The sequence below is a fragment of the Populus nigra genome, chromosome 2 (assembly GCF_951802175.1).
Source record: "Populus nigra chromosome 2, ddPopNigr1.1, whole genome shotgun sequence".
Lineage (NCBI taxonomy): Eukaryota > Viridiplantae > Streptophyta > Magnoliopsida > Malpighiales > Salicaceae > Populus > Populus nigra.
Window position 1 is genome coordinate 33340163 of NC_084853.1, and position 23254 is coordinate 33363416.

Sequence of the window (23254 nt, forward strand, 5' to 3'; positions counted from 1 at the left end):
CTGCTATTGACACGATCAAAGAGTTGATGTCTTCTCCCAAGTGTAAGAGTGTCGAAGTAATAAATAACCCGGCAAGACCGAGGTCGAACCATAGGGAGATTAACTATATAAACTACAAATAAAGAAATAGATAATAACAGAAAAGGAGTTGAAGAGAGCTTTGAGATGTGATATTGATGTAAAGATTTAAACAAATATAAAACAATTGTCAAGGTTAGAGGATCCACTAATGGTATTTCAAAAAAGTATAATATAAACTCTTTTTATTACTCAACTGAAAACCACACATAAAGGAGGTTCCAATTGGATTATAATTTATTAACATGATTATATTAATTGTTTTATTTGAGTAATGTCAATACTTGTAAATGTTGTGAGGTATTCATGGTGATAAGTTATGTTAACAACAAATCAAGTTCTTTTTATAGCATAGGTGTCGGTTGTACCATACAATTGGGCTATGAAAGTGCCAAGTATTTGTTGTACCAAGGGTTGTTCAACACAAATCTAGATTAACCATTTAACAAGCAAGGTATTAAGAGTGAGTAAGATAATAAATACAAAACATGTTAGTATCAAACATTAAAGTCCATGTTGAGTTTATACTATACTTATTCTTAAACCATTAGTATAACCTTTTCACCTTGACATAATAAACTTAGTTGAACATTATGAATAAGAGAAACATAGATAAACAAGAGGAGAACATGATTATATAAGTATAATAAAGGAAATGAAAGGCATAAACAAGAAATTAATGAAAGCAAAACTTAAGCATTACAAAAAATATAAAGAGAGAGAGTAAGAACATGATCTTGATCTGAAAATCAAGATGCCTAAACACATGGCAAATGCCTCCTTTTATAGGCCAAAATTCAAAACTGTTGATTTGATGACTAATTGTTAAGTGGGTGGCCACCTCTTGACTTGGTAACAATCATTATCTTCTTGTCTGTAGAAAACATCATTGCTAACATTAGAATTTGAATAGATAGTCCCCATGAAAGTTCTGGGAAATTGTCTCAGCTTTCCAACTAAAAAAGAATCGGTGCATTTGGACTTCTAGAACTCAAGATATGGACTGAACACTAAATAGTGTCTGGGCTGCAGAACATATTCCGACTTCTCTTTTGTTGCTACAATTTGAACTTGAAAATAGTCGTTTTGAATCTTGCACTCTTCATGAAAGTTTTAGGCCTATGTCTTAGATTTCCATCCATATAAACCAGACCTAAATCCAAGTTCTACAGTTCCAGTTATGATCTAATAGCCGAATGGTGTTCTAGTTTGGACTGAACCAGCATCTCTTTCCTAAGCTTAGCCCTCTCTTTGTCTTCTCAATTTCAGTAGTTAAACTCATCAATCAATCATTTGATTTTTGTGATTGGTTTGCATTTAAGATGAACATTTACCATAAATTAAAGGTATCTTATATTATTAGACATGTTATTATAAAACATGCTCTAGTTAAGGAGTTATTGATACTTCAAATGCAAAATGATGATATAAAACCTTGATAAAAATGCACTTTTAAGTACAAATCACACCCCTCAACCAGTTTATCACTAGTCCCTAGTAATCAAAGCGTTAAAATAGAAAAGCAATTTGGAAGTTCCACAAAGCAAGGCATTTATTATTTAACTTCCATTAATCTATCCAAATAAACAAACTCTCATTAAATTTATATATCTGCTTCATACTTCTTAAACAAGATATTAATAAACCTTCCTTTTATGCTCAATATATAAACACATATTTATGGGGCTTTGCTTGGATGAAAACACAATTTTGTTCTAATGTTTAGGGTTAACTTCCTTGGGTTGGGATTATTATCTTTTTCTTTTTTTTCTTTTATATATATATATATATATATATATAAACTTAAAACACAATGCATCTTTAACCCATGTAACGAGCTTTCGGCTAATGACTCTCATACCAGTTGGTCTTAGGACATGAGGTGTTGAGACACCCCTACGAGCTTAGTAACTCAGGTTGCAGATACTGATACGTAGATAGTGCAATGTTTGATTCCTTTAAGCTTTTCTCCACAACCCATAAAACAAGCACTGGGCCAATAGCTCTCAAGTCAGTTGACTTTAGGGTATTAGATGTTAAAACACCTCTTCGGGCTTAATTGCTTAGGTTAGGGAGGCTACGAAACCAAACTTATCTATGTTTTTATTATCATCAATATTATATTTAATTTTTTTTATGAATTATATCTTATCCCTTTCCCTTAGTTGTTACCTTTAACAAAAAAACATAATTAATGTAATAATCCAATGTGCAACCCACAATCATATGCTAAAGTGTGTGTGAAAATGAAGGTTTAAGAATACTTGTTAAATGAGTATATAAGCAGAATCAAGTGATAACAATGTGAGAATTTGTAAATCTGAATATTTCATGAGAAATGTGTGATAAAAACTTGTTATGAATATTGCAAATAAGCATTGGAAAATGTTTACTAAGATGCGTTTCAAGAGTCAATAAAATTCTCCCTTACTCTGCCATCCTAGTAACAACAGTTTTATCAAATGGTTCCAATAATAGAAAAAAAAACAGTTAGTAAGTTAGTTTTTTTTGTCAACTACTACCCTTTCCCTCTAATCAAAATGAAACATTGTCCTCAATGTTCTAAGGTAGAAAGATAGAGCATAAAAGACATTACCTGAAACAGCGACTACTGACAAACCTGAAACACATTTAAACAAGTATAAGAAACAACAAAACATAAATATTATGCTATTAATAAAACCAAAAGACATAAGTTCTTACACACTAAGGCTTAAATTGTAATTGTGATTGTGACTCACATCTTCTCTTGGATTTACATTCAAGAACGGCTTAAACACCCTCTATGGGTTGGGGATAAGCTTCCCATCCAGTTTTCTTAAAAAATGGCAAATAAGGTCTTTTTTAGTCAGATTCCCAAGGCTATGTCGAGCATGTTCAGTTGGCGGCATGGAGAAGTAACTAGGCCAATGCCAATGAAGGAATAACGCAACGCCTTGGAAAAGCAAAACTGATTAGCTTCCCTTTGGGCGTTAAGTTCCTTACCTTCTAAGGATCTTCTACTTATAGGTAGGCTTGCCTAAGGCGAAAAATTCCCTGGGGCGCCATGTGAAAGCTTGAGTAAAGCAAGGTTCGCAAGACACTCAGAAATAGCTGCAATCCGTACAGCCTGAGCTACCGTAGCTACTATTATACCGTTCCCGCCCTACGACTAGTAGTGCGCTCACTCCCGGCTAAACACTAAGCTAATAGGGGATATTCTTGGGTAGGGATGAAACTCAATAGCCCTACTATGCTCACTCAGCCCTACGTTTTTAGTGCATCCGGGCTAGAGAGCGATTGAGCACCCTCTCCAATCTTCAGAGCAGCAGCAAACGATTCCTTCCATCAATGAATGTGCTTGCTAAAAGCACTCCAATAAGCCTACCATATAACAGATCTTCCAACAATCCCTACCTACGCAGGGAATGAATTCATACTACCACACGCTCATCCAATCACTTTTTACCAGCGGGTAAGAGTAGCCTCGTTTCAATGAGATGTGGGGAATGCAAATCTGACAGTAAAACAAAGTTCCTGACGTCTATCTGATGCATCTGCTATGGTTATTTCTTTCGTCCCCGCCATAAATCATGAATTGCACGATGCACATCTCCATTAAGGTACGTCCCAAGAGTCAATAGAAGATTATCTAAGGCCTCTTTATTTTTTGAAATAAATCCTAACTTTTGACAATTTTCAAAGGTTTTGCAGAACGCATGTGTGTCCTTGAACATGGTGGGCCAATAAAATCCACATTGTAAGATTTTTGCAATCATCTTTGTTGACAAGAAATGACCCCCACATGTCTCGAATGACAAAATTTAATGACACTACTTACCTCATTATCAAGAATGCATGTTTGATATATTTGATTAGGATAATATTTGAATAAGTAAGGGTCATCCCAATAAAAGTTCTGCATGTCGCTCAAAAACTTTCTTTTGTCTTGGGTATCCAAATGAGCTGGCAAAAATCCTGATGCAAGAAATTGTCAATATTAGCAGACTAAGGTATTGAAGCAATAGAAAGTGAAGATTTATCAGGAAAGTAATCATCAATTGGTGTGATGTCAGATGTCGAATCTATTGTTAATTTTGAGAAATGATTCTCGACAACATTTTTGGTGCCTTTTTCGTCCTCGATTTCTTCCTGCTTGAAAGTTTCAAAGATTTCAAAATCATGATTGACTTCCCTTTGTTTGGTCATAGCATGAGGAAATGGAAGTATTGGTGGGGAATCAGTCTTTTCTTTTCAATGTTCACGTTTAAGCCCTTCCCTACCCTCAGAGATTGACTCATCATCTTTCTCACAAGGTTCAACAATGGGTTTTTCAATAACCTTACCACTATGAAGAGTAATGACTGATTGGACTTGATCCATGTGTTGGCTTCCGGAGCTGCTTGCACTTAAATTGTATTGCCCTTTGGGATTTTGTTGTTGTTAAGATGGAAACTTAGCTTTCTCTTGAAAACTAAGAGCAGATGTGAATTTTGCAAGAGTATCTTTAAAATCTGCCATGCTTTGAACAAGTTGAGTGTTGATTGTCTCTTGCTTTTCAATGAATGCATGCAATGTTTCCTCAAGATTTCTTCTAGGAGGGGGAACATAAGGAGGTGCATATCCATGAGAATTTTGGAAATTATGGTGTGCTTGAAATGGTGGCTATGAGGTTTTTTCATTATTGTTACCATTCTTCCAACTGAAATTTGAGTGATTTCTCTAATCAGGGTTATATGTTTGTGAGTATGGATTCTGATTTGGCCTTTGGATATTGTTTAAAGCATTGGCTTGTTCATGGAGACATTCCTTGAAAGAAGGCAAAGTTAGACAATCATTGGTTGCATGTTCAATCGTTTCATAGATTTGACACACAATGTCTTGAACAGATTTTAATTGACCACTCTTTTTAAATTAAAGTTCCTCGAATTTTCTAGCTAAAGATGCAAACTTGGCTTGGAGGTCATGATCTTCCCTAAGGTTGTACATTCCTCCAATAGATGTATGAGGTTGAGTTTTACCTGGTGCCTCATAAGTGCTTGTAGTGTTCTAATTTTGAGCATTTTCAGCTAACAAGTATAGGTACTCCATTACTTCATCAAGGTCTTTATCTTCAAACGTTCTATTGCACATCAATTCCACCATTTGCCTATCTTTAGGTGTTAACCCTTTATAAATTGTGAGATCAATCTCTATGTTTCAAAACCATGATGAGGACATGTATTAAACAAGTCTTTATACCTATTGATAAGGGAATTTTTAGCATGTATATTTTCTACTATTCATGCTTGATTTTTAAATATTTTGGATATGTTGCACAAGACAATTAGAATTTTGAATCTCTTTTTGAACTATTGACCTCGTGGGAAATTAATGTGTTTTCAGATCTTAGGTTACTGAACAGGTAGAGTCGGGCAGTGAAACTGAACAATGATTCATTATGTGCTGCAAAGAAGCTATACAATTTAGTTCCGGATGTTCGTAACCATTTTCAAATAGCTGAGATGAAGGTCTACAAAACATATGAAGGACATATAACTCAGTTTTGTTGTTTCGAAGCCCAAAAAGCGAGTTGAAAAACAAGGATTGAACCAGCCCGAAATTCCTGCACTGCAAAGACTGTTTCGGTTTATAGCCCATATCTCAACGCTCAGAGGTCCAAAAATTGCAAGATCAGTTTCGTTGGAAAGCAAATTTGATTCTCTACAATTTCTCCAGAAATAGAGATCTTTGAATTCGCACGTTTCCTACCTCAAATCTGGCCCGCAATGTCTGGGTAGTAGAAATCAATGCAGAAAAGGAAATTTTCCTCATTACTGCAGGGGTAGAAAAGCCACAATATAAAAGAAGAGTTATGGGGTCTGAAAAACCAGGGGAGACACTTAGAAACCCAGAACATAGCAAAGAAAAACAGAGGAGGCGGCACCAACAGGAACACAAAGAACAGAGGCAAAAATATTGAAGACCGGGAGGACACCTATCTCTTCCACTGAAATTCTCTGCTTTTGAGTGATGTTCATCGTATCAAGTTTGTTTCTCTTTAATTTAACTATGGAGTAGACTTTTATTCTGGGATTTTTGATGTAACCTTACTATGAATATGTGAACAATTTCTTCGATTGAATTATTATATTAAGATGTTGAGTATTTCATTCTATGTGTAATGCTTGCGTGTGTTTGGCTAACATCTGCATGATTTAGAATTCAATTTGAAACTGAGAAGTGATAATTGTTTTAGCTATTGTTTGAAATACCTTAAGAAATCTATAGGATAGAGATATCCTAGGAACTTTTGTAATCGATACGGGTTTTACAGTACTTAATAAATTTCGACAAGTTCAGGACTTTCGTAGAGTATATGAAATTTGTTTGTCAAAATAATTTATTGATGCTCGAGAGAGATTAATATTTACATTAGGAAAACCTGATTATCAGCATTAGGAGTAATTAATTTAATCGAGAAAGTTCACATAAGCATAGTTACGATAAGTCAGAAATCCTAGAACTACAATTGAATTTATTAATATTTAATTATTTGGTTGTTTGTTTTTTTTAATCATTAATTTTTGTTTCATAAACTATCTCATTCGATTCCTCAAATAGATCATAATTTAAAAGACTTTGGTAATTAGTAGTAATTTTTACAAATCCTCGTGGGACGATACTCTACTCATCACTTTATTACTTGTTACGATTCGTGCACTTGCGAAATTAACCAACACCTATCCCAACATTGGTAAAACGTTTCTCTTGGCTTTTGAGTGAATGTGGTGATTTGTCTTTTGAAAGAGTTTGTTCTATGAGAAGGGAAAAATTTCTTTAAAAATTGTTGTTGCATTTCATCCCAAGCATGAATGGATCCCGATCTCAGATTTTGTAGCCATGTTTTATGTAAACCCCGGGGAAAAATAAATGTTGCTTGGATTGCTAACTAACTACATGAGAAATAAAAGTGAAGAAATTCATGCATATGGTTAAATAAAAACGGGAATTCAGAAATTTTTGGATATAAGTTTCTGGACGAAATATTTCGAGACATTATAAATCAACCCGAAAATGTTGAGGGTTGGATTAAATTAAAGAAAATCAACTAAACTAAAAGTTGTGGGGTGAAATTATAAGAAATGAAAAGAGGTATAACTTAATTATAAGAAGACAAAAAAAGAAAGATGTAGGGTCCTAAATGCAAATAAGAAAAATTATAGGGCATAAATACTCCTATTCTCATCAAAATCTACAGAAATCATAAGGAAAGAAAAGAGGGAGATTTTGTATTCATTCTTGCAAAATCAAGAGAGAAACACCAAAACTTCAAGAAAACCATCCAAGATTAAGGGTTTATAGATAGAATAAACACTTGTGGGCAAGGGATTAACAAGGAAATTGAAGAAGAAGAGAAGATGGAGGGTTGGCTATCATTAGATAAGAAAGGAGGGAATTGAAAAAATCTTCAGCTGGTTGAAGATCAAAACCTTAATTCATACCGAGTAAGGTGTTCTAAATATGATCTTATAAGTCATTTCAAATTCGATAATGAATTGATGCCTTGATGTGAATTATAGATTAGGGTTCTTAGACTTAAATTGGGGGGAAAGTATTTGTTGTTAAAATTAAGTTAATTTATGTGTGGTATGTGATTGGGGACGTGAAATCATGATAATTTACCCAGAAAATGTAGTTTGTGAAAGTTATGTGTGAAGGGAAGGGGGGTGATGACTCTGGACAGACTGGTCTCCTGACTTTCAATAAGATTTTGGATAGGAGGATGAGGGAATTAGAACTAGGTTCTTTTTAATTCATATAACTTGTAGCTTCATGTCTTAGCTTTCCAACGAGACTAATCTCGCTTGAATCAAAGTTCTATAATTCCAGATATAGTTAAAAATCTGAGGAGAGATCAGATAGTAACAGTTCAAAAACGAGACAGTAACAGTCCAAGTGTTTGTTGATCAACAATTTTGACTATCTTAGAGGCAGAACTGGGTACTTCTTACTCATTTAACTTGTAGCCTCATGTCTTTGCTTTCCAATGAGACTAATATTGCTTGAATCGGAGTTCTATAACTCCAGATATAGTTAAAAATCTGAGGAGAGGACAGACAGTAACAATTAAAAAATGAGATAATAACAGTTGGACAATAACAGTCGGACAATAACAGTCCAAGTGTTTGTTGATGAGAAATTTTGACTATATTAAAGGCAGAACTAGGTTCTTCTTAATTTTAGAACTTGTAGTCTCATGTCTTAGCTTTCCAACGAGACTAATCTTGCTTGAATCGGAGTTCTATAACTCTAGATATAGTTAAAAATCTGAGGAGAGGTTAGACAGTAACAATTCAAAAACGAGACAATAACAGTTGGACAGTAACAGTCCAAGTGTTTGTTGATGAGCAATTGTGACTATCTTAGAGGCAGAATTGGGTTCTTCTTAATTGATATAACTTATAGCCTCATGTCTTAGCTTTCCAACGACACTAATCTTGCTTGAATCGGAGTTCTATAACTCCAGATATAGTTAAAAATCTAAGGAGAGGATAGACAGTAACAGTTCAAAAACGAGACAGTAACAGTTTGACAATAACAGTCCAAGTGTTTGTTGATGAACAATTTTGACTATCTTAGAGGCAGAACTAGGTTTTTCTTAATTCATATAACTTGTAGCCTCATGTCTTAGCTTTCCAACGAGACTAATCTCGCTTGAATCAGAATTCTATAACTCCAGATATAGTTAAAAATCAGAGGAGAGGTCAGGCAGTAACAGTTCAAAAATGAGACGGTAACAGTTGGACAGTAACAGTCCAAATATAAATAAAGGAATGATAACTAGGGTTGAACAAAGAACAACAATATTAATGGGTGAAATGATAAAAATGTAAAATATTAAGAAATGACTGAAAGAAAGACTTATTGGTTGTTGATATGGTTATTATAAAACATTTCCTTGAGTGAGGAAAATTTATGAGATAAACCTGTGATTTGCAGGAGGGACCAAAGGCATGGTGCAACAGCAGCAGCAGGGGAGCATGAGTAGAGCTTCTATTGCAGGTAGGTGATCCGCGCCTATACTTTCTAGTTAAATTCTATAACTTAATATGTTATTGATGTGAGATGTGAATTACCGAACGATGGATATTAGAAGAAAGGAGGAAGAGTTTGTGAACGATGGACCTTGGGTAAAGGGATCGCCATGTTTGGACTAACATACAGTTAGTGTATGTTAGGATCCTGGATAAGGAGATCAATTATGTATTGGCTAACATACATTTAGTGTATATTAGGATCCCGGGTAAGGGGATCAAGATATATTGACTAGCATACATTTAGTGTATGTTAGGATCCCGAATAAAGGGGATCAATCATGTATTGGCTAGCATACATTTAGTGTATGTTAGGATCCCGGGTAAGGGGATCCCCATGTACTGCCTATCATACATTTAGTGTATGTTAGGATCCCGAGTAAGGGGATCACCATGTATTGACTAGCATACATTTAGTGTATGTTAGGATCCCAAATAAGGGGATTAATCATGTATTGGCTAGCATACATTTAGTGTATGTTAGGATCCCGAGTAAGGGGATCACCATGTACTATTAGGATCCCGGGTAAGGGGATCACCTTGCATCGACTCCTATGGGGTGATGATGATAATAGTGAAATTGGTATCGGTAATGTGTTAAGCGGAAATAATCATGGGTGGTTTTATAAGATCTTGAATGGAGGTTGATAATGGATGAGAAAGTGGTTTTTAGTAGTTGAAGGAGAAAAAGTCCCCAATGAAAACCAAAAGGGAGAAGTGAATAAAATATGAATGCATGTTTGCCTTTTTAAATTGCTGGATATTTGTATTGCTATATTATTGTGATATTCATATTTCAATAATATGTATTTTGTTTTCAGGATCATCGCATGCACAACATGAGTAGATTCTAACTTAGGTTCACTTTTTGTAATTTAGGTTTTAGGGAGTGTACCCTTATATTTGGTAATATTACAACTTTTATTTAACTCAATTTGTATAATTGATGTTTAAACTTGAATATATGAATTTAATTCTGTAGTTTGTATAACTATATTCCATGTATACATGTTTATATCTTTATCCATCCATAATGATAATTGTTGTACAATGTATATCATAAACATTGTGGTTGATATGAATGATGATGTTTATGGGATTGAGACCTAGGATGATTGGGTTAGATTGAGTTAGGAGATGTGGTATTAAAAGTGTAAACATGTCGTATGTCGATAACTTGGGACTTCCCAGTATAGGGGAGACTCCGTTGAAATTTTGGTAGACCTTAATACAAATACCATGAATATATATATATATATATATAGTCACTCTGTTTATTAGTTAACATGAGATCGTTTCTTTATCCCGGATATGGGGATGTTACATTTTAGCTTTATCTTTTAATGAAAAAGGAAAAAGCTTTAATCTGAAGGTGTTCATGCTACAATTTAAGTCGTTATAGGTGTTACAAACCTCCTCAAATTCCCTAAAATGCAAGTATGGATTTTCTAGATCTAAGCCATGAAAAGAAGGTAAAAGTTGAATAATGTCTGGCTTAAAATTGAAGTGAGATGCATCAGGAGGGAAACTATACATGAGGGTGCACTTATTCTTGTCGGATTCATGTGGTTTCCAAGTGTTCTAACATGGTTATTCTCATTATGAAGCGACTGATTATCTTCTTCGGCTATATTTTCTGAAAATGATGAGGATTTCCTAAAAAGTCTACCATTTAATGTACGTGAACAAACTCTCATGCATGTGTAGGAAGAGAATAAAAGGAAGAAAAGAAAAAAAAGAAACAAAAGTTAATTAAAAGAAAAATAAAATAAATATTATAATTTATACAAGAATTTACCTCCCTAGAAACAACGCCAAAAACTTGACACGAGCAAAGAGTTGATGTTTTCTTCCAAGTATAGGAGTGCCGAAGTAATAAATAACCCGACAAGGCCGGGGTCGAACCACGAGGAGGTTAATTATATAAATTATAAATAATAATAATAATAATGATGATGATGATGTTGATGATGATGATGATGACGGTGATGAGTTAAAGAGGACTTTGAGATCTGAGATTAATGTAAAGACTAAACAATGATAAATGTTCATCGAAACTATTGATTTGATGACTAATTGTTGAATGGGTGACCACCTCTTGACTTGGTAACAATCCTTATCTTCTTGTCTGTAGAAAACATCATTACTAACATAAGAATTTGAACGAATAGTCTTCATGAAAGTGCTGGGAAATTGTCTCGGTTTTTCAACAAAAAACGAATCGGTGCATTTGGACTTCTAGAACTCGAGATATGGGCTGAACACTAAATAGTGTCTGGGCTGTATGACAGATTTTGACTTCTCTTTTGTTGCTACAATTTGAACTTGAAAACAGTTGTTTTGAATCTTGCACTCTTCATGAAAGTTTTAGGCCTATGTCTTAGATTTCCATCCATATAAACCAGACCTAAATCCAAGTTCTACAGCTCCAGTTATGATCCAATAGCCGAATGGTGTTCCAGTTTGGACTGAACCGACATCTCTTTCCTAAGCTTAGCCCTCTCTTTCAGTAGTTAAACTCATCAATCAATCATTTGATTTATGTGATAGGTCTATATTTAAGATGAACATTTACCATAAATTAAAGGTATCTTATATTATTAGACATGTTATTATAAAACATGCTCTAGTTAAGGAGTTAATGATACTTCAAGTGCAAAATGATGATATAAAATCTTGATACAAATACACTTTTAAGTACTAATCAATCCTCATACTCATCTCAAAGAGTTTCATATGGTTTGCGTTGGCATGAAACAAAATGGAGTTGACGAAGAACTGATTAAGTTGAAAGCTTTCCCTTTCTCTTTAAAAGGGGCATCATAGACTTGTCTTTTCTCTATTCTCCTAGGTTCCATTGGAACTTGGAATGCCATGAAGAAGATCTTTCTTGAGAAGTATTTCCCAGCATCTCGAGTTGCCAACATAAGGAAAGCAATATGTGAGATTTGGCAATCTCATGGCGAGACACTCTCCGAGTATTGGGAAAAATTTGAGCAACTGTGCATTCAAAGCCCTCATCATCAAATACCCGATCAGCTACTTGTTCAATATTTCTATGAAGGATTGATGCCAAATGACCGTAGTATCATTGATGCTATAAGTGGAGGGGCATTGGTAGATAAGACACCCAAGGCTGCATGCCAATTGATCTCAAACATGGCAACCAACTCGAAACAGTTTGGCACCCATGAAGACTTCTCAAACAAACGAGTAAATGAGGTGAAAGTTTGTAGCATATGTTCCTTACAAGGACATACCTCTGATATGTGCCCAACAATGCAAGAAGATTACATTGAATAGGTTCATGTAGTTGATGGAGGATTCAACAAACAACCCCAACATAAATATGATCCCTTTTCCAATACATACAACCCCGGATGGAGAGATAATCCAAACTTACGCTATGGGAACCCACCTCAACAAGGTAATCAAGGTCGATAGTTCCATCCCCATAGATTTCAGCCCCAACAGAATTATCAAGCGAGACAACACCCTTCATTCCTAAACTCCAATTCCAATGTTATGGGGTCATCATCTAGTGATGATCTTCTTGAGATGATGAAAACTGTCGCACAGTCGCGAGAGCTCGACGTCGCGACGACCTTTTCCGTGGCGGGGAATTGATTTCAGGGTCTTTGTTTTTGTGAAAAAAAGGAGTCGCCACCTAGTATTATGGTCACTAGGAACCCTAATTGGTCTTCAAAGATTCTAAGGCAAGGGACTGGTTGCATAAAGGGAAGGTTTTAGCACCTCTAGTATGCCTTACCTAAGGTAAGCTGCTTGGTGTTGATTTTTCTAATCCCATCAGTTTTCCTAAGATAAGTTTGCTATGATGAACAAACTTGGGTTCAAAGTCTAAAAGAAAGAACCCTTGGCCAATATGGATCATACCTTTAGATATGACTATAGAGTGCCAAAGAGAACCAATGCAGATCTCTTGAAATCTGTGTTTGATTTGAACTAAATTTACAACCTATGAATTAAGAAACACCTAAGATAGAAATCTAAGGAGATTCAATGTGCTTAAAAGGTCATTTTTCCCTTAGTATTTCAAGTGTTCGCGACTCGTAAATCGCAAGGAAGAGAAACAAAATAACTAAGTTAGAAATCTAAGGAAATTCAAGGTACTTTAAAAGCCCTTTTTTGCATTAGTATTTCATACTTTCATGGCTCATAAACTGTGGAGTCAAAAATTGAAATGTCCTCAATTATAATCAAGGCTTATTTGAAGGATGTGTGATGACTTATTATTTATAGAAAAATATTTTGGATATTAACCACTTGGGTTTTTTTATACAAACATTAACAGTGAATAATAACAGGTTATTCCTAATAATATTTTGGATATTAATCTCTTTAGGATTTCTTTATCCAAATATAAATGGTGAATAAAGTAGCATTCTCCAAAATTAAGATTTTGTATTTTTTGGAATATTGGCCAACACCCTTTGGAGTTTTACAAACATGTTGTAAAATCCAAAATGTAAGAAAATATTTTTTTTTGTTTAAGAAATCCATGCTAAAACACATTTCCTTTTAAACTTTGAATATTTGTTTTTTTTTTCAAAGAGGAAATTCAAAATATATCAGGGCATTAGCCATATGCATGAAAACATTTTATATATATATATATATATATATATATATATATATATATATATATATATATGTATGTATGTATATTTGCCACATTGCATCAAAAACCAGGTATTCTAAATACGAGATTTGTGTTTTTTCACAATATAAAAATACAAAAACCACAAAATAAATACACACGAAAACCAAAGATATTACTGTATTTTTTTAGGGGGGATGGGTCCAGCTCAGCCCATATGGCTAGGCTGAACCCAGCAGGCCTAGCCAGATCACTGGCCCAAACTAGTGACCCGGCTGGGCACAAAGGCATGCGTGAGTTTCCTCTCACGTACCTTGGCTGGTTATTGTTAAAGTGAATTATAATTTACTTGAACAGTAACAATGCAATTAAGAATACATGCCAAAGTTGGGAATAACAGACCTGTAGGCGGAAACGAAGGAGCTGCAGCGATGTTGAAGGCATGATGGTTGATCTATCCGTGTTCGTCTATTTCAGCCCTTTTCCCTCTATTCTCTCTTTGCGTCCATCTCTTGTGTTTAGCTGTATCTTCATCCCTCTCTCTCTACTGGTTTTAGCTTCTCTCCCTCTCCTCTATTCTACTTTCCCCATCTCACAATAATGCAAGGATGAAGGAAAAAAAACTCCCTTTGTTCTCTGTGTTTTTTTCCTCTCCTTTCCCTTTCTCTTCTTTCTTTCGTTTATCTGCTTTTTTCCATCTCTTCCTTCATCTCTTGGAGGTCTCACCAATTTTGACAGATGAAAGTTTATGTCAATGTTTAGCAGTAGAGCTTCCTCTTTATGTGTTGTAGATCTCCAACGTTTCTTCTCCTCCTCTCCTCTTTTTTTTTCGCTTTTCTCTTTTCTCCTTCTAGGTCAGTAGAGGAGGTTTATATAGCCTAAAATGTAGCTCTATTTAGGAAAACAAATCTGGGGAAACAATCGCGGGTGGCTTGCAATCGAATAAAGCAATTTAGGAAGCAAAATATTCTGATTGATTATGTGATCTTGGTAAATATTCTCCACGTGTAGAATCCCAGCCATTAAATGATGGTGTGGCTCTCCTCTGTAGTCTTCCACAACTAGCATAGGTGTTCAAAACCATTGCCATTGGACCAAAGATGAAACAAGCTAGCGGGGCTTGTTATGGGTTCGTTGCGTGCAGAACATTGGTTTGTTCTGCATGCAATGTAATCAATTTTAGGTTCCTTCTAACTTTAATTTTCAATTAAATCCCTAATTTTAACACTTTTCAATTCAATCCTTGATCCAAAAAAAATCCTCCAAATCAACCCGTAATCCCTCGAATCAGACCTGCGGGCTAGAATCCTTCTCGTGGCAGGATTCCTTGCTTTCACACTAGATATTCAAACGGGGATATCTTGGACTTCTGATATCAAAATTTGGCAATTCAAAAAACCCAATTCATTTACACGTACGGTTCTATAACTTTAACATAGTCTAGCTGCAATCTGCTTGGTCAAAATGATCTCTTGATCTAATTCGGAGATTGACAATGTCGAGCATCCCAATCTAAATGAGAGTCTGACATAAGAACAGTGAGCTCTAAGACCCAATAAAGGTGTAGTTCAATTCTTTAACATGTCATGGATGACAGAATATAGTTGAGATGGTCAAATATTGCACGAAACCAAGTCAGAATCAAAGTCTAAGTTTGAACAAAGTTGGTATTACAAATAGAATTGTGACTGCAGCATAATCAGCTTTTTGAGTACAAATTTTGAAGGATTTATCCAAACTTAAAGACCAAATAAAAAAGCAACGAGCTAAGCACCATGAAGATCCTAATTAATCTAAGAACCCTGACGATTTCGGCGATGAAGGGGAAGGATAAAGAGAGCAGAAAACAGCTGAAACATGGTTCATAAAAACATTTCTTTCTTCTCTTCTTTTTTCAATCTTCAAGCAATCATAAGCTAAACTCCTGCATTCGGTTCAAAAGAGGTACACGCCATCTCCAGCACGTGGGGTTAAAAATGAGTAGTAACAAAACTTTGGCTTCTAACATTATGACCTTGCATCAAAATGTCATGTCTTTTCAACAAGAAACAAGGTAAAGTATTCACAACTTGGAGAAGCAAATGGGGCAAATAGCTTCAAGTGTAAAGAGATTGGAAGCACAAATGAATGGAAAATTGCCCTCCAAGCATTGAATCCAAAAGAGAATGTTAGTGTGATCATGCCGCAAAGTGGGAAAGAACTTAAAAGGCAAAGGTCGAAACAAATTGAGATAGAGGAAGAAGAAGAGATAGAAACTGAATTGAGTATAAAAAAGAAACACCCTCCTCCTCCACAAACTGAAACAACGACCAACACTCTAAAGGTAACTCCTCACTCAATGAATTCCACTCGTTCCTGTGAGTTCTTCTAGGTCAAAGAAAGAGGACAAAGAAAAAGAGATTTTAGAGGTTTTCAAGAAAGTAGAACTCAACATTCCTTTGCTTGATGTTATCAAGCAAATTTCCAAGTATGCCAAATTCTTGAAGGAGTTGTGTACTACCAAGAGAGCTTTCAAACTAAAAGGTCATGAAATGGTAGGTATGGATGAAGTTGTATCTGTTGTTGTTCAAAAGAATATGCCTTTGAAGGAAAAATACCTAGGTGCGTTTATGTAACATCCCCCATTCCAAGATAAAACGACAATCTCATGCCAATCGAAAAACAGAGTAATTAAATTATATATATATATATATATATATTCATGGTTTTCGTATTAAAATCTACCAAAATTTCAACGAAGTCCCCCCTATACCGGAATGTCCCAAGTTATTGACATGGAAATCTGTTTACACTTCTAATAGCTCGCATCTCATAATTTAATTCCCGACCCAATCATCCTGGGTTTCAATTCCACACTTATAACAAATATCATTATGGATGGATAAAAATAAATAAATATAAATACATAGACATGAAATATGGTTATATGAACTACGAGGTTAAATTCATTCAATCAAGTTTAAACATTAATTATACAAATTAAGTTATACAAACATTTTTATGTTTACAAAATACAAGGGTATACTCCCTAGAACCTAGATTATAAGAAGGGAACATAAGCTAGGGTCTACTCCTGTCGTGCATGCGATGATCTTGAAACAAAATACATATTATTGAAAGGTCAATATTACAACAAATATAACAACACGAATATCTAACAATTTCAACAAGGTAAAATGCATTCATAGTTCATTCGCTTCTCCCTTCTCGTTTTTATTAGAATCTCTTCCTTATTCAACTATTATAATTGTTCCCTCTGCCACTTTCAACCTTCATTCCAGACTTTTAAAAGATCAACCATGATTATTCTTGCTTATCACATTACCAATACCAATTTCACTAGTATCATCATCATCACTCCATAGGAGTTGATCCAAGTTGATCTCCTTACCCGGGATCTTAACATATACTAAATGTATGCTAGCCAATACATGGTGATCCCCTTACCCGGGATCCTAACATACACTAAATGTATGCTAACCAATACATGGTGATCCCTTTACCCGGGATCCTAACATACACTAAATGTATGCTAGTCCAATTGTGGCGATCTCCTTACCCAGGATCCTAACATACACTAATTGTATGCTAGTTTACGCCTCAAATCGCACTTCTTAAATTTCTTTTGTCAGTGATAATTTCATCATTTGGCATTTCACACAACAAGTTTTCACCTTGAATACACATACATTCAGTAATTCACATTTCACATTGGTAATATAAATAAATCATGGAATTAACTAGGAAGTATAGGTGCGATTCACCTACCTGCAATAGAAGCTCTACTTGTGCTCCCCTACTGCTGTTGCACCACGCCTGTGGTCCCTCCTGCAATTCACAGGTTTATCTCATAAATTTTCCTCACCCAAGGATATGTTTTATTATAACCATATCAACAACCAATAAGTCTTTCTTTCAATCATTTCTTAATATTTTATGTTTTTCTCATTTAACCCATTAATATTGTCATTCTTTGTCCAACCACAGTTATCATTCCTTTTATATATATATTTTAACCATTTCTGTTTAAACCCCAAACTGTCACTGTCTAGACATTGAACTGTCACTGTCTCGTTTTTGAACTGTTACTGTCTCATTTTTTAATTGTTACTGTCTCGTTTTTGAATTGTTACTGTCTCCTTTTTTAATTGTTACTATCTTATTTTTTGAACTGTTACTGTCTCATTTTTTGAACTGTTACTGTCTAGATATTGAACTGTTACTGTCTTATTTTTTTGAATTGTTACTATCTTCTTTTTTAAACTGTTAGTGTCTCATTTTTTAACCGTTACTGTCTCATTTTTTTGAATTGTTACTGTCTCGTTTTTGAACTGTTACTGTCTAGATATTGAACTGTTATCGTCTCATTTTTTGAATTGTTACTGTCTTATTTTTTTGAACTGTTACTATCTTGTTTTTGAACGGTTATTGTCTAGATATTGTACTGTTACTATCTCATTTTTTGAACTGTTACTGTCTCCTTTTTTTTAACTGTTACTGTCTCGTTTTTGAACTGTTACTCTCCGACCTCTCCTCAGATTTTTAACTATATCTAGAGTTATAGAACTCCGATTCAAGCGAGATTAGTCTTGTTGGAAAGCTAAAACATGAGGCTACAAGTTCTTTGCAGGAAGGAGAACCCAGTTCTACCTTTAAGACAGTCAAAATTTCTCATAAACGAACCAGACCTATTACCCTATAGGGTCTGTCATGACCCAGTCTCGGTTGGTAACCTATAGCTGGAGTTCTATAACTCCAAATTGAGCAAGACCAATTTCATTAGTTAGCAAACATCCAAACCTACAATTTCTATGAGGAACCTGATCCTAATTCCTTCATCCTCCTACCCAAGATCTCTCTGAAAGTCAAGAGATGAAACTGTCTAGATTCGTCAATCTTTCCATTTACATACAACACATGAAGTTCTTTAATTTAGCAACTCATACTTTTTCCTCAATTCAAGTCTAAGAACTCAAATCTATAAATTAACATCCAGGCATCAATTCATAATCGACTTAAAATGACTCATAAGAGCAGGTTTAGAATACCTTACCCGGTATGAATCAAGGTTTCGATCTCTCCTTTTCTTTCTAATGACAACCGACCCTCCTCTCTTGTCTTCTAGTTCAATTTCTTTTGTTCATCCCTTTCCCACCAGTGTTTATTCTACCTATAACCTTTAATCTTGGATGGGTTTTTGAAATTTTAGTGTTTCTCTCTTGATTTGTAACAATGAATATAAAAACTCCCTCTTTTCTTTCTTTATGTTATCTGCAAATCTGTTTTTGGTAAGAAGAGGAGTACTTATGCTCTATAATTATTCTTATTTGCATTTAGGCCCCATTTTCTTTAAGTGTATTTGTTTTCCCCCACTTCTTTTTAGTTTTGTTTATTTCCTTTAATTTAACCTAGCCTTTTTATATTTTTTTTCTCAGGATTTACATTCTCCCCTCCTAATAAAATTTCATCCTCGAAATTCAAGTAACGTACCTATATCGGAGAATAAGTGCGGAAACTTCTCCTTCATCTTGGATTCTCTTTCCCATGTTTGTTCTTCTATTCGAGAGCTTCTCCATAATACTCTCACTAAGGGAACTCTCTTATTCCTCAACAACTTCTCATCTCGATCTAAGATCTTGACGGGCTTAGTTTTCATGGTTAGATCCCCTTCAATCTTCATGGGAACTTGTGGCAATACCCGTTAGGGGTCTATTTTGGCCTTTCGTAGCAATGACACATGGAATACATTGTGAATCTTATCCAAATATATAGGCAATTCTAATCGATATGCAACTGGCCTAATTCTTTCCTTAATCACAAAAGGGCCAATATATCTCGGGGCTAATTTCCCTTTCACTCCAAATCGAATGATGCCTTTCCAAGGAGCCACCTTTAGAAATACTTTATCCCCCACTTGGAATTCCAAGGGCCTTCTTCGGCTATCTGTGTAACTTTGTTGTTTATCCTGGGCTTCTTTCATCCTCTTTTTGATCACCCTCACCTTGTCAGTTGTCAGTTACACCATTTCAGATCCCAAAAGCTTCCTTTCTCCTACTTCCTCCCAACAATTAGGGTACAACATTTCCTCTCATACAATGCTTCATAAGGAGCCATACCAATAGTTGTTTGATGGCTATTATTATAAGTAAACTCCACCAACAGCAGGAGATCCTCCCAATTCCCTCCAAACTCCACCACACAGGACCTCAGGAGATCCTCAAGAGTTTGAATGGTCCTTTGGAATTGATCATCCGTCTGAGGATGAAATGTCGTGCTCATATTCAACTTTGTCCCCATTTCCCGTTGTAAGCTAGGCCACAATCTCGATGTGAACCTTGGATCCTGATCCGATATAATTGAAACTGGCACTCCGTGAAGTCTGATTACTTCATTTACATACAATTTTGTTAGTCAATCCACGACCACCCCTATGGCATCATTCCCCTTCTTTCCCCTAGGTAGTCCCATCACAAAATCCATAGAAATATCCTCTCATTTCCATTTCGGAATTGATAATGACTGTAATTCCCCTGCATGTTTCTGGTGTTCTATCTTTACTTGTTGATAGATCCCACAATTCGACACAAATTCTGCTATTTCCCTCTTCATATTTGGCCACCAGTAGTATTCCTTTAAATCTCTATACATCTTTGTACTCCCAGGATGAGTAGCAAATCAAGATTCATGAGCTTCTCTTAATATTTCATCTTTCAAAATCTTATCCTTAGGCAAATAAATTTGTCTGCCCATAGCTATTAGCCCATCGGATAACATTTGAAATGATGTTCTATACCCTTGTTTACCCTCTCCTTGATCTCTCTTACTTTCCCATCTGCCTGTTGAGCCACCAAGACCTTGTCTCGTAGCACAGATCGGATCTTTAACTGAGTTAACAGTGATCCCTCAGGCCCTACACTTAGCCGCAAGCCCATTTTCCTTAACTCCACTATACTTTCCTGTTCCTTATGCTCCACATCATTCATCATTGTTTTTCCCTTTCTACTTAAAGCATCGGCTACTACATTAGCCTTACCAGGATGGTAGTCAATAACACAATCGTAATCTTTTATGAACTCTACCCATCTTCTCTGCCGCATGTTCAACTCCTTTTGTGACATCAAATACTTCAAACTTTTATGGTTTGTAAAGATGAACTTGTGTCCCATACAAATAATGTCTCCATACTCTTAAGGCAAACACCATCGCTGCAAGTTGTAGGTCATGAATCGGGTAATTCACCTCATGTAACTTCAACTGTCTTGATGCATAAGCAATCACACACCCGTGTTGCATCATTACACATCCCATACCCCTTTTTGAGGCATCACTATATACCACAAACCCTTTTATCCCCGATGGAAGGGCCAGCACAGGAGCAGAAGTGAGCCTCTCCTTCAGTTCTCAAAAGCTCGCTTCACATTCTTCCGATAAACAAACTTGACTTCCTTGCAGGTCAGCTTAGTTAAAGGTGATGCTATGGTGGAGAACCAAGCCCTTCTAATGACCTAACGGGAGGCAGCAAGAGAGAGCAGAAAACACAGAAAAGAGAGACCAAAGAAAAAAACGCAAGAGAGGCAGAGTAAAAAAAAACACAGTAAATAGAGGGATTTTCTTTATTGCATTCGGGTGTTATTGTGAGGAAAGAGGAGAGCAAAAAGACAAGACGGAGAGGCAGATTTGCTGTTAAATCTTGACAGCAACGTGCACTTGGTTTTCCATTTCATCTTCTGCAGAAAAAAAACATTGAGACCTGCAGGCCATAGCTGAATTATTTCATCCACTTCAGTATCTCTATTTCCATCCGTCAAGTTACCAATATACAAGGAGCTGTAGGTATAAGTCCCAATCTCTACTCCTTTGTTATTTTTATACGAGACATTCAGTTGTAAATTTGTTTTCTTCCCTCTGAATAATTGGTTTCTGTTTAGTAAAGTCAACGCTTGCCCATTATTGATTTCATGATGTTGAGTTCAGCTGCTGTCCATGTAAAAAGGGTGTGTCTTTCATGTTTAGAAATTTCTACATATAGGGATTTTCCTTTTGTTTTCCTTACACCCGCTGGAGAAGAAATCAGCCGGCCCTTTTGTTTTAGTGATTGCTCCCAGTTTTATTTTTGTTCTTGCTGTCTGCGCATTGAGTTGGCTTTGATTTTTATTTTTAGCTTATTATAAATCTTAGAATCTATATCTGACGGCTGTTTTAGCTTTTATTGCGATTTTCTTTTGTGTTTAATTGTGATGCTATGTGTTTTCGATAAAAAAATTTACAAGTTTTCTTGTGTGTTGCATACGGCCAATACCCTTACATGTTTTAGAACGTTTTTTATGTACAAAAATATTGGAAGTTTTAAAAATTTGTTTTCGCATGGATTTCTTAAACACCAAAAAAATTGTTTTCTTGCATTTCTGGATTTTACAACATGTTTGTAAAACTCCAAAGGGTGTTGGCCAATATTCCAAAAAATACAAAAATCTTATTTTGGGGGGAATTCATCTATTATTCACCGCTAATGTTTGGATAAAGAAATCCTTAAAGGACGAATATCCAAAATATTATTGGGAGTAATAAATCCGCACAAATCCTTGAAAGAAGCCTTGATTATAATCGAGGACATTTCAATTTTTTTACTCCACGGTTTACGAGCCGTGAGAGTATTAAACACTAACACAAAAAAATAGGTTTTTAAAGCACCCTAGATTTCTAAATTTTTGTCCCTCCTCCTTGCGATTTACGAGTCGCAAACTCTTGAAAAACTAAGGGGAAAATGAGCTTTTAAAGCACATGGAACTTCCTTGGATTTCTAACCTAATAATTTTAGTTTGAATCAAAACCTAGAAAACTGATGGGATTAGAAAACACCAACACCATAGCAATTATAAGACAAACCAAACACCAAGCAGCTTACCTTAGGTAAGGCGTACTAGGGGTGCTAATACCTTCCCTTTACGCAACCAGTCCCTTGCCTTAGAATCTCTGAAAGACCAATTAGGTTCCCTAGTGACCATAATACTAGGTGGCGACTCCTTTACACAAAACAAAAGACCCCGAAACCAATCGAGGGTCGCCGTGCTCCGCCGCGAGGGTGCGACAATAGCATCCGCGCGTGTTCTGATTTACCGATGGATTTTATCAATTTTTGTAAGTAATTATATCTTTTTAAATTTTAACATTTAATTGAATGTCAATTTTATTGTTTTTTTAGTATATGTATTTTGTTAGTAGATGTACATGTTTTATTGTTATTTCTCAAACAAACTTGTAGTATATGAATGTATAATTTTGTACCTGTTATGGTTTGTTTTAGATTTTGTAAGATTGTATTTGTTTGTAAATTGTTATTTCTTTATGGAATTACCGAATTAAATGTGCTATTTTGAAATAATTAATAGCTTGCTTAATGGGCCCGTTTAAAGTTTTATCAATGGTATTGCGGAGTGGTAATTTCTGTAAATTTATATTTTTTAATTCGTATGAACGTTGATAAATGATAATGAATATTTAA

At 35.3% G+C, this 23254-nt stretch overlaps 1 pseudogene; it reads right to left on the minus strand.

Annotated features, from left to right (window-relative positions):
* Window positions 1-23254, minus strand: part of LOC133682294 (uncharacterized) — a 107529-nt pseudogene that overhangs the window by 27853 nt on the left and 56422 nt on the right.